Below are 13,552 nucleotides of genomic sequence, written 5' to 3' on the forward strand. Positions count from 1 at the left end.
ACTCATGGGGCCCCCGGGCAATAGGGGATCATGGGGCCCCTGTGTCCTTGCCCAAATTAAAAAAGGCCTATGAAAAAGGTACCAGGGGCATCTCATGGGGCCCCTTACTGACCCCGGGCCCTCGGGCAGTGCCCGAGTTTCCTTATGGTCAGTCCGCCCCTGGGCTGGATGTTTGAATTCTCTTGCCCTAAGCTCTAGAAACTTCATCCAGAGGAAGGGGTAAGTAAACCTCTCAGCCTGTGAAGCTTTGATGAGACCAGACAAAATAATCACTGCTCCTACTATTACAGCAGAAGTCAAAAACTAAACTGACCTAGCAGTGTAACAAGGAGAGAGCTACAGACTAAATTATATACAAGCCCACTTTATGCCAACCTGGTTTGGTACATACAGTAAGTGAGCTCTCTCTGACTGCAACGTGCTGAAGATCTCCTCTGCCCTCTGATGGTGCAGACAGAGGTGTGGGCATGTTGGACTCCTGGGATTTAAATATAGATTGTGCAGTATACTACCTTTTTAACCACCTGCCCTGCAGAGGATTTACTCCCCTTCCTGTTCAGGCCATTTTTTGTGTTACAGCGGTGCATTACTTTAACTTACAATTGCACAGTCATGCAACGCTGCACCCAAATTAAATTTACGTCCTTTTCTCCCCGCAAATAGAGCTTTCTTTTTGTGGTCTTAGCAATCTTCTTATAGCCTAGGGCTAGGCCATCTTTATGTACAGCAACAATTCTTTATTTCAGATACTCAGAGAGTTCTTTGCTATGAGGTGCCATGTTGAACTTCCAGTGACCAGTATGAGAGAGTGAGAGCAATAACACCAAATTTAACACACCTGCTCCCCATTCACACCTGAGACCTTGTAACGCTAACGAGTCACATGACACCGGGGAGGGAAAATGGCTAATTGGGCCCAATTTGGACATTGTCACTTAGGGGTGTACTCACTTTTGTTGCCAGCGGTTTAGACATTAATGGCTGTGTGTTGAGTTATTTTGAGGGGACAGCAAATTTACACTGTTATACAAGCTGTACACTCACTACTTTTACATTGTAGCAAAGTGTCATTTCTTCAGTGTTGTCACATGAAAAGATAGAATAAAATATTTACAAAAATGTGAGGAGTGTACCAGGGGCGAATTGACAACTCATGGGCCCCCGGGCAATAGGGGATCATGGGGCCCCTGTGTTCTCACCCACACCCAAAAAAGCCTATGAAAAAGTCAATGAAAGGTACCAAGGGCATCTCATGGGGCCCACTACTGACCCCGACCCTCGGGCAGTGCCCGAGTGCTCAAATGGTCAGTCCGCCCCTGGAGTGTACTCACTTCCATTAGATACTGTATGTCAGAATGGTGTACTTTGAAACAGGACAGTCATATAGATCTGCAGTAACACCAGTTGGCCACTAGATGGAAGCAAAGCTCTATATGAAATGCATAGCATTGGCACAAAGGCCTATTCATGTTAATGTAGTACTAAGACAACAGCCAGGTATGCTAAGTGAATAGGAAATATTAAATACATATCAGCATAAGAAAAGATCAGGATTCTATAGGCATGTTAAGTTAACAAAACAATTTTACGAGGGCCATCTGAAATTGCTAGGTCCTGGTCTGCTAGATCTGTAGTAACACCAGTTGGCCACTAGATGGTAGCAAAGCTCTTTATGAAATGTATAGCTTTGGCACAAAGGCTTTTTCATGCCAATGTAGTACTGAGACAACAGTCAGGTATGCTAAGAGAACAATATTAAATACATATCAGCATAAGATCAGGATTATATAGGCATGTTAGGTTAACAAAGCCATTTTACAAGGGCCATCTGAAATTGCTAGGTCCCGGTCTGCTGCAAGAGTGTTGATGTCAGTTCCTGTATATACAAATACTGATTGCAGGGTCACATAGGGGTTTATTTACTAAAGCTGGAGAGTCCAAAATCAGACTCCCTTCTGCATAGAAACCAATCAGCTTCTAACCTCAGCTTGTTCAATGAAGCTTTGGCAATGAAACCTGGAAGCTGATTGGTTTCTATGCAGAAGGGAGTCTGATTTTGGACTCTCCAGCTTTAGTAAATAAACCCCATATTGTCATTACAATGTACTTTTTTAAAAATGTGTTTCTTTTTGTGCAGAATAATTGAGTTTCCATTGTTCTGGGCATTATAGAGACCCAGTTGCATAGAAGCCATGATTTTCCCGCAATGCACTGATGATGGCCTAATACCATGAAGCAGTATGCAGCTTACAATAAATAGTTCTATAATGTCAGGGTATATTTGCACTATACAGTATACCAGAGGCTCTGGATGTGCATCTGTCTGATAGGACATAAAGGAAGGATTTGCATGGCTCCACCCACTGTTCAGGTATGAGGAATAATCTTTGTATTTTTTAGGATATGTGCTAATATAATTTGTATCAATTTAAAGTGATTCTAAAGGTTAATTTTTTTTGTAAAATACTAAACGTATCTATACTTACCTACTGTGTGTATTGGTTTTGCACAGAGCAGCCTGGATCCTCCACTTCTTGGGTCCACCACAGGCTCTCCTGACCCCTCCCTCTTGTTGGGTGCCCCCACAGAAAGCAGCTTGCTGTGGGGACACCCATTGCTCTGTGTGTCCATTCATACACAGAGCCGCTGCTTGGCCCCACCCCTCTCTCTCCTCACTGGCTGTGATTGACTATCTCAGCCAATGAGGAGGCAGAGACCCGGGACAGCTGAGGCTGTCATTCACATCGCTGGATCACGATGAGGCTTAGGTAAGTATTGAAGGGGCTGGGGGCACTGCTACACACAGAAGGTTTTTTATCTTCCTGCATAGAATACATAAAGGTAAAAAATCTTGAGACTTTACAACCACTTTAACCCCTTATTAACCCTGAAATAAAGCAGAAAAATACTCCTCCTATAAGTTTTAACCAGTGCTCGGCTGGACACTAATGGAAGTCACAAGACTGCTCTAACTGCTGATGAGAAAAAGGTATTTAGCAGTTTATATTTACTAAAATAATTGCATTTTCATGTTCTGTGTACTGTGGGAGATCAGATATAGTGAATGCAGGGTCCTGGGTTTAGTAACATTTTAAAGGATAAGTTTAATTTTGAGAATATGTTACATGTTCCACCTGTTTTTAGGATGGAACATGTAACATGTTCCAAATGCAGCATCTCTGCCCTGCTTCCCATATGGGCAAGCAGATATCCTGAAACCTGCATGGCACCAACAATCAGCAAATCTCTGGAGCATTGCTTTACAGGCTCCTGCAACCAAAAATAATAAATGCACATTTTTTTTACTTGCAAAATAATGTGCATTTACTATTTTTAGTCAAAAGGTGAACTTTTCCTTTAATGTCTTCCTTCCCTTTGCCCCTTAGCTAATATTTGTCTCCCTCTTTATTTTCACTTTTAATTTTACCATTCATATTTGTTTTCAGTTTTTCTGTACTTTGTTTACTCCATTTTGTATATAAAAAAAATATAAGATACACCCAGAAATCCCCATGCAAACAATAGAACATGTACGCTAAAAAAAAAAAAACACTAACAAATTCTTACTATTACAAGCAGCTGTACAGTAGACTGATAAAAATGTATTGAAACCAATAACCAAAAAAACCCAGTGCTAAGTATGTACTAAAACATAAAAATATGCAGATGTACACACCATAAGCAATGAAATAAAAAAACAAAAATATAAAAAAAATTTAAAAATATGAAAATAATCCAAAAATTTATATTCAACTCAAAACTTAGTGTCCAAAAATAATATACTGTATATCAATTTCTCTCTCTGAAAGGAAAACTAAATTGATATAACAAAAAAACAAGATGCAGGGATTGAGTGAGTTAATAAGATGTAAAATGCTAAAAAAAAGGACATCAACCAGGTCTGTGCTGTGCTTCAGTCATTTTACAAGTTCATCCAGTTATACGATGTATTGGATTACGAAGCAAGATCATGGCAATGTGATGAATACAAAGAAAAGGAGGTTGTTATAAGTGCAGCTAAAATTACAAACATAAACATCAGCACAAGGGACATAACTTACATTTAGTATGATGTGATCCCTTATTATCTCAAGTCTGGACTACTGCAACTCCCTTCTCACTGGCCTACCTCATCACAGGCTATCCCCGCTTCAGTCTATCCTGAACTCAGCAGCCAGACTCATCCACCTTACCAACCGCTCCGCTTCTGCCACCCCCCACAGTCATTCCCTCCACTGGCTCCCGATTGCCCAACGCATTAAATTCAAACTACTAACACAGACATACAAAGCCATTCATAACGCTGCCCCAAACTACCTCACCGACCTGATATCCAAATACCACCCAACCCGTAATCTTCGCTCCTCACAAGACCGCCTACTTTCTAGCTCACTGGTCTCCTCCTCCCACGCCCGACTGCAGGACTTCTCCAGGACTTCCCCCATTCTCTGGAACTCACTACCCCAATCCATCAGACTGTCACCTACCCTCCTCACCTTCAGGCGCACCCTGAAAACCCATCTCTTCAGGGAAGCCGACCCCACCCTCACCTAACAGCCGATCTGCTCCACTCCTCCTACCACTCCATCCCCCACAGCCACTTCCTCCTGTACCACTATCCCCTCCTGCCTAGATTGTAAGCTTGAAAGAGCAGGGCCCTTGACCTCCTCGTGTTCTGTTTTGTTACTGTATTGTCTCATGTACTGTCCCCCACTATATTGTACAGTGCTGAGCAAACCTTTTGGTGCTATATAAATAATGTATATTAATAATAATAATAATAATAATAATAGTGCTGATTCTTCTTGTTTCAGTAGAAGTCTTGCTCAGTCCTACAAACCCTACAGCTTCTAAGAATGACACAGGATCTCAGAATGGAGGAGGCAGAACTATCCATAATCTAACTGTCCTCCATTCATAGATTCTGTGTCTTTTGCGGAAGGGGGGCTGGGGTAGGGCAAAGCAAGAATTGGCTGAAACTATAAAAATCAACAAGAACAAAAGGGACACATCACACTAACTGTTATGCCCCTTGTACTGATTTTTATGCTGTCATTTTATTATTATTATTATTATCCAGGATTTATATAGCGCCAACAGTTTTCTCAGCGCTTTACAATATAACGGGAGACAATACAGCAACAATACAGTTCAATACAAGAGGGATAGGAGGGCCCTGCTCCTCGAAGCTTACAATCTAGGAGATTTTAGCTAGATTTATAAGCATATCTTGGGCACATCATATCATGGCTGGCCATGCCACTTGAATACAAAAAGTGGGTTAAGATGTTGAAAAGTTCCTATGTAAAGCAAAGTAAAGAATTGACCTGTTATACATGGAACACATATAAAGAATAAGGACACAATATATAAACAGGTAAGAATAACAAAACTGAAATAACACCCAGTAAAAAAACTATTAAAATACAAACAAAACACACTACCTAAAATATATAGCCTTGTTCATCTAGAAAAAAAAATATGTTGTTTTCTGAATGTGGACCTGGGTCCAAAGGTAATTAACATTTTATAAATACACTTGCAAGTGAAATCTCATAGCAGTATACAAACAACAAACAGTGCAAAAACTGCAAAAGTGATTATCCAAAGCAAACAGGTGATAGAAAAGGAGCAGTGACATGAAGTGTAAGTAGAAAAGTAACACCAGGAATACATAGTGTGACAGTGCTAGACCCTGCCACTGGGTGAGTATAGGGACAATGTTGGAGTGTTGTGACTGAGCAGACAAAACGAGGTATTCAGTTTTCTGTGGGTTTTGTGATCCTGGATCAGGGTCTGGAGCTTGGAGACTTTGAAGAGATTTGGGTGGGACGAAGTCTCCAGTCCTGTGTCCAGGTCTTACTGGAGACCTTCAGATCATGCAAGTGTGAAGTAGTGTACACTCATTATAACCAAGTAGATGGCCATAGCTCAGAGCCCTTGTTTGGAGATAGATGTGTGCCCTGCCAGGAGACAGTTGTGTGCTCCTGTTTGAAGAGAGAAGACATGATCTACTTAGGAGACAGAACTCCATGTTAGAGACAGGGGCGGACTGACCATTCCGGCACTCAGGCAGTGCCCGAGCGCCCAGGGTCAGTAGGGGGCCCCATGAGATGCTCCTGGTACCTTTCATAGGCTTTTTGGGTGTGGTTTGAGTGTGGGTGAGGACACAAGGGCCCCATGATCCCCTACTGCCCAGGGACCCCATGAGTTGCCAGTCCATCTCTGGTTAGAGATATTCCTTGCCCAAAGGACTGGGAGAGTTGGGACAACTGAGAGTCTTGGAGACTGAGAAAGCTGAGGTGAAGGTGTGAGTCCAGGAGACTGAGGGAGTCTGTGAGTCTTGGGGAAGTGTGAGAGCCTGGGGCGATAGGAGAACCCCTATTGATATATTTGAAATATATTTTAAAAATATTCTTCCCAAATGTATTGACATATATTTGAAATACTACAATTTTGGCCATTTTCTATATATATATATATATATATATATATATATATATATAAAATGGCCAAAATATAATATATATACACATATACACACACACACACATACATATACACTGCATGTTGAAATGCGTTTTTATTACAAAATATATGAAAAATATTTTTAAAAATAAATTTTCAAATATACTGCATGTCTTTAAAAATACAAATCTACATTTTTGGAATGTATTTACAAATATATGTAAAAAATATATGTTAAAATGACTTTTTTATATGTTAAAAAAAATCTGAATATGTTTTAAAATATATATTTTTTAAATATATTCTTCAGATTTAACATAAAAAAGTAATTTTAACATATATTTTTACATATATTTGTAAATGCATTCCAAAAATGTAGATTTTTATTTTTAAAGACATACAGTATATATGACAATGTATTTTTAAAAATATTTTTCATATATTTTGTAATAAAAACACATCAACATACAGTATATTTATATATATATTTATTGAAATATATTGAATATGGCCAAAATTGTAGTATTTCAAGTATATGTCATTATATTTGGGAAGAATATTTTTAAAATATATGTTTCTTCCATATGGGATGGTGGGATGGGTCACTTGCCCAGGGATGTAGATAGAGGGGTACAACCCCAACAAAAGCATCTGTTGGCAGCACCTGCACAGCAGCTTCCTCTTACCTCTAGGCCACAGCTATTTATTAATCTAAGTTGGAGCTTTTTCTAAAAATGGAGCTGTTACTGAAAATTATGACATATCAGAAATGTATTCATGCAGACTTAAAAGAAGCATATTTATAAAATCTGGAGAAAAAGTCCAATTGTGACTTTCTATTATGTGCTTAAAGTTATCTACTATTATGAAGATTTTCTTTTTTCTCTAGTTTTTAACAAATAAATTCCTAAGTGTTTTCACACTGGAAATTTGCATTTCAATAACTGTTTCAAAGACTTTTCTCAAGATCATCTGTTTCCTTACTCTGACATCCAGGAAACCCGTTTTAGTTAATGGTATACTCTTTATTGGGCTCTACAACCATTTTTCTTTTTTATTGAAACCCAATGCAGTTGGTCCATTCAACAGCCAATTCTGTTATTCACAGATCAGTCCAGCACCTTCTTAGAGAACCTTTTATACTCATGGTTTTTCTGTTTTGTTTTTTTTTATTATTGTCTGTTTTCTTATTTAGGATGTAGCACCTCCTTACCTTTGGGCAGTTGAGGAGGACCCCCAGACAGCTTGATGGGATTGAATTTAAACTCTGAGTGGAAACTTTGGCTTGTTGTGTGGCAAAAAGCAGTTAGAGCATCCTGCAATGTCCACTGGAAGCAGTGTACACCCAGTTCCATGGGACATTTTTCAGCAGAGAAGACTCTTCCCAAAATGCTCCACACAAGCAGCCATCCTACTGCTCTGCTCCCTGTTTATTTACCCACCAGCAGGACAGCAAAATATCCTTAAGACCCCCAAGACACAGAACAACTGTTGTTTCTCAGATCCAGGCTTTTTTTTTAACAAATACCATTTCCAGGTAGCAGGCCTAGAAGGCAAAAGGCTACCAGTAAAATGTCCACCCTAGGCAAAGCCAGAATGGACAAAGAGCCTCTCCCAAGGTCATCCCCAAATGTTTATATGCTTCTCAAGCATGCTTCACTAGCAATAAACCTTCTAGTGGGTTTCCAGAGATTTTATAAAATCGCTTCTCGGCCTTTTGGCTAAGATCAAGTGTAGTATCTGTTCTTATCAGTGTCCAGTGGGGGTGCTCCCGACCATTCTAGCTTTGCGGGGATGGTTGTTGTATAGTACCCTCACTGGTATGATGGGGGTCCGGAAGGCTAGTACCGGAGGGACAGAAACCAGGGAGTGCCATGATTCGTTCTGGGGCCTTGGGAGTAATTCCTCTGGGAAGACTGGAAAGACCCAGTACCTCCTGATTTGGACGGATCTACCTTGGTCTGGCCTGGGGCTGGGGACGCAAAAAGTCCGCAAACTCAGTGCCCCCTGGGGAAGACGCTCTCAGGGGTGTCACTAGTAACACTTGGGTGTGGGACCCCACGGTGTGAAGATGACACTTGGCCACTGTTTTTCACCTCTTTTTGCACAGCGCCCTAAGGACCAGGCCTTTTGGCTAGGACCAGGGCAATTTTTGCTACAGGCCTCAGGGCCTGGTCTGTGCACTATTTGGCACGGTACCACTTTTTTATTTTCTATTTATTTAATTTATTTCACCTCCCACGTTTGTCACTTTTTCTGCTCTTATGTGTGTGTTTTTCACGGATGGAGGGTGTGGGTCCTCGGGCCTACCCTGAAGTCTAGGGGGAGGATGTGTGGCCCTACGGTTCCTTCCTCCCCTGATCCCTAGGGGACTCTTCTTCGGGAGAGTCCCCTTGCCTAGTACTGGATGTCCGGCTTCGGCTGGGCATAGGGAACGGTGGTCCACCAGGCCTTTTGGCCAGGAGGACCAATTGGGAACCTTGTCCCCGTCAGGAGCTTCGTGCCCCGGGGGATCAGGGTAAGCGGTCCAAGCCCCTTTAGGGGTAGGACACAGCACACCCCTAAGTGCACTTTTTCATGTGGTGTTTTGCACTTGCACATTTTTTGTGAACACTTACGGGTTTTTTCGTTATAGTTGCACGTTTGCGGACTAAAAAAAAAAAAAAAAAAAGTGCGTTTCCAGAGAGAAATAAATATTCATAATTCAGCAATATTATTTCTTCTTTGTACTGAGGACACTCCCAAACACATATCTTGAACCTAAAGAGGATCTTTAGCCTGTTTGAAAAAATGTAAAAGTTAACAGCTATAAATTATGTATCTTCTGACTTTAATAAAAGGACACTTACCTGTCCAAGGCCTCAGTGCCATCCTCACCCAAGACGGTTTTTCACTGGTCCTCGGTTCCCCAGCTCCGGCACGTTTTTTGTGTGGGAATTGGCTGTGATTCTTTGCAACTTCACAGCCAACTTCCCACTGCACATGTGCAAGCCCTGCTGCACCGTGTGAATGGTCCCGCAGTCTCCTAGGACCTGTGACATGTCATAAGACATTGTGGGCAGGGAGGAGATGGGCAGAGTTTCAGTGGAATCGCCTGGGCGATTCAACTGGAAGTGGGAGCGGGTACCTACCAGAACCCCCCACCCCCCAAAAAAATGTCCAAAAGCATTAGAGGAGGAGGGGAGGAGGAAATGAATCAGAACTTCCCTATTAGGGTAAAGTTCCGCATTAAGGGGAACCCAATTAATGCAGGAAGAATAATAATTTAGTGCTTAGGTTGACTGCATCACTAAATTTGGAATAGGGAAACTCCCACTTAAAGTGACATTAATGCTTCATTTTTTTTAAAAATTCAAACAATAAACTTAAAACTTTAATGTTTAAATAATACATTTTTAAAAATTAGACTAATGTCATACTTACATGCTCTGAGCAATGGTTTTCACAGAGCAGCCCCGATCCTCTTCTTTTAGGGTCCCCCTCCAGTGCTCCAGGCTCCTCCTTTTCGGAGAGTGCCTCTATGGAAAGCCGCTTTCTATAGGGACACTGTGTGGGCTCGCTCCCGAGCCACCCTGTCTGCGTCTATGGATACAGACTGGGTGGCTCATCCCCACCCCCTGCCTGCCCATCACAGCATTTCATATAACGTCCTCCAGAATGAAGTGCAATCCCATCAAATAATGTGACTGTCCTTCCTTCAAAATAATATAGTGGTCCTTCAATATCCAATAAAGCTGTATTTTCTCCACCATCGTGATGTGATTCATCTCTTCCTTCCTCTTTTCTCAAGCTCTGTGACACATGCAAACACCCAGTGATAATATGTTCTCACCTTGTGCAATGGACTTCAATATAGATCAAGGTCATAACACACTTGTTGCCCCACCTTGGGCATATGTGGCATCAGCTATTCCTCTCGCTCTTTCCTCCTCACAGATACATCACATGCAAAAACAGGGGACCACAATAGTGCTCTCTGAATAGTAACAATTTATTAAAAGCTCCCAAAAGCAAGACTCACATTTAAAAAGCACCCACAGTGCTATGTATCTCAGCATGAATAAACATGGGTCATGGACATTAGTACAGCCAGTGTTCTCATACCCACAGTGAGACCCCTGTAATCCTGTATACGTTACGCTCTTGTAACAGGGCTTCCTCAGCAGAGCTTCCATGGCATTTGATTGACAGTATCACCCATATGGAAGAAAAATATATTTTAAAAAATATTCTTCCCAAATATATTGACATATATTTGAAATACTACAATTCTGGTCATATTCAATATATTTAAAAAAAATAAAATAATATATATATATATATATATACACACACACACTGCATGTTGCAATGCATTTTTATTACAAAATATGAAAAATATTTTTAAAAATTTGTTTCAAATAAACTGTATGTCTTTAAAAATACAAATCTACATTTTTGGAAGTGTGGGTAGGGTTCCTGCTTTGCCACAGTCATATCCTATTTAAATTCCAAGTTTCTAAAAGTATTTTTAGGCAGTCATCACATTGTATTATGTAGACAGGTACGTACTATGAATTTATGGGACTATATTTTAAGCCTTGTTTTTTCAATATCACATTGGTGATCAAGCCAGTAAGTCTGTTGTTTTTCAAAAGAACAAACTACCCTGCAATTGTAGCAATGTTGAGTGATGAGACAAACCATTTACCACTGAGAGGGGTGATTACAATGATCAGATTTTATTTTTTATGTAAACCTTTAACCCAAAAGGAAAAAAAAACTGTTGCTGTAACTGCTTGTGTAACTGCAGTGTATGGTGGTGTTTGTTCTCAATTTGTTAGTGTAGCTGCTAGTACATCTAACACGGCCCCCCTCCCCAGATTAACAATGCTGCTCTCTGCTGTCCCCCCATGCACCTTCATTTACAGCAGAGGCACACTATTTCACAAAACATTTTTATTAGGTTTTTGAGTATTGGCACAGGGTGAGTAAGACATTTGCATATAGAAAGAAAAAAAATGCAAAAATGGTGAGGTTACAGAGGCAAGAAAACAATAGAACTAGGTCCAGGTAACTGGCACAGGTAACTGTACATATTTATCTGTAATGTAAGCTAGGAGAATCTCCATTGGTAACACTACGTATGAGGGAGTATGCCTCAATGGGGGTGGTAGAAGAAGTAAGGTATTCCAGAACCCAAGACCGGGGTAAAGGGTAAGAGAGAGGGGGAGAACTTGCAGAACATCTGCCCAAAATCTGCAGCGGGGCGGCAGATAGGAAGAAAAGGGAGAGAGGGGGAGGCTTGTCTGGGGGGACGGGCGGAATCCTGTGCAGGACAGCCCGTTACACAACACAAAAAGAAAATGTCCATCCAGACGATCATATGGAAAGTAAAGATCCAAGTTTAAATGGTCATTACAGGTTATCCATGGATCCCAAATCTTGAAGAATTTGGCTTGAATGTCAGTAAGTACAGATATGAGCTTCTCATGGACCATTGGTGAGCTGCAATATATTGCATTTTTGGTTTTGAGCTTAATACTGCCTAAAGTATATCTATCACTAAAACTCCTATTTTTAGAGACAAGGGTATGGTAAAACCCCTTTAGGTTTTTGTTTGCTGCCTGTGTGTTGTTGGGGACATTATTTAAACTTTCCTGGAAGACAATATAAAGTGAGAAAAAAAAATCTATCAAAGGTGAAAGGAAAAGCACTATTATAGCATCCAATTTTGTCCTACTGGCAATGGTCACCAGGACATATAGTGAGTGTGAATTCTGCCATTAGGGATATAGACAGCAAAAAAAAACCTGACAAAGGTTCCAAGTCTTCTCTACTCCATCCAATCTGGAAAAAAGGTTTTGGCATTAGATACACTTTAGGTGTGAATTTATAAAAACATTTGCATAGCAATTCATAGCAATTCACCCAGTGAAAGTGTGAGTACATTTTTCCTGTGCAAATGTGGCAAAAGATTGTTTGTAGACCATTTCCATGTTGGATAAAAGTTTTTAATTTATTTAAAATGGAAAATACTGCACTTGGCCACTAGGTAGCACTGAGTGTCATAGGAATTTCCTATAATGCTTATTGCCATCTAGTGGCTACACCAAGATATCACCAAGCATCCTGTGGCACTACCCTCTTAGGAGCTGCAAGAGATTTGGGTCCCCCTATAGTTCTACACAGCCAGGCAACACACATTTCCTTCACTCAGACTTGCACCTTGAGACAGTAACCAGTCCTTGAGCTTTTTATTGAAGTTTTATTAGGGGGTTCAGAACTTGGATGGGGTAAGGAGTATATGGGATGCCCAAGGGAACGGCAGCTGAGGACAAACTCCCTAGTAACTATGTACAAGTCTTTACAGCAAAGTCTCTCTTCTGGAGAGCTAGCCAGCATCTCCTGTAGTATCACCCCAGACCCCAGATGACTTCTATCCTCATCCAGCTGTACTGGGTGAATCCCTGGACAGGGGATCCAGTGCCTGCCATGGCAGTGTGAAACAATCCCTGGTAAGATAGCAAATCAAGTTCCTCCGAGAAAGCTCTTTTCCCCTTACTGGCCATGGGGTGCAGGTTTACTCACTTGGCCCCTCTCCTGTGCTGCCAGAGGGTTGGTGGCTGCTACCAGGCCTTTTAGCTGGGCTGCTCCTTCCCTGCCACACATGTGGTCCTCTCTCAGGGGGCTGGTGCAGGCCAAGTTTTCCACCTTCCAAGATCCTCTGCCTGCAGGTGAGCCTCTCTCCATCTGGCCTCCCTCACAGGCTCCTGCCTCTCTCTCTCTTCCACCTCTCCCCTCCAACTCTGCTGCTGCTGAGCAGGCTATCTTACTTTTAAAGGTTGTCCTGGCCCCTTCCCAAGCCTCCTGTTGGGGATTGGCCAGGATCCCTCCATAGTACAAGCCAGCAACTTCTTGGATCCACCCACTGCCTCTAGACCTTCCTCCAAAGCTCTAGAGCATGGGGAGTTTCCTCTCAGCCCTGACCACAATTTGACCTCCTGATTATTACACCAGGGCTGACAGCTCTCCTCTCTAACTATCAGGATTCTTGCTCCCCTAGCTAACTAGGAGGGTGCTACAATTCCCAAATAAGGGGCAT

The 13,552-nt window shown here is 41.5% G+C and overlaps 1 pseudogene; it reads left to right on the forward strand.

Moving 5' to 3' along the window:
- Nucleotides 1-8,169: 8,169 nt before the first annotated feature.
- LOC149463627 (U2 spliceosomal RNA) lies at nt 8,170-8,285 on the forward strand (annotated as a pseudogene).
- Nucleotides 8,286-13,552: the final 5,267 nt, after the last annotated feature.

This window comes from Staurois parvus, unplaced genomic scaffold (assembly GCF_062004578.1).
Source record: "Staurois parvus isolate SC_StPar_1 unplaced genomic scaffold, SC_StPar_1.0 ptg000154l, whole genome shotgun sequence".
In the NCBI taxonomy this organism is placed as follows: Eukaryota; Metazoa; Chordata; class Amphibia; order Anura; family Ranidae; genus Staurois; species Staurois parvus.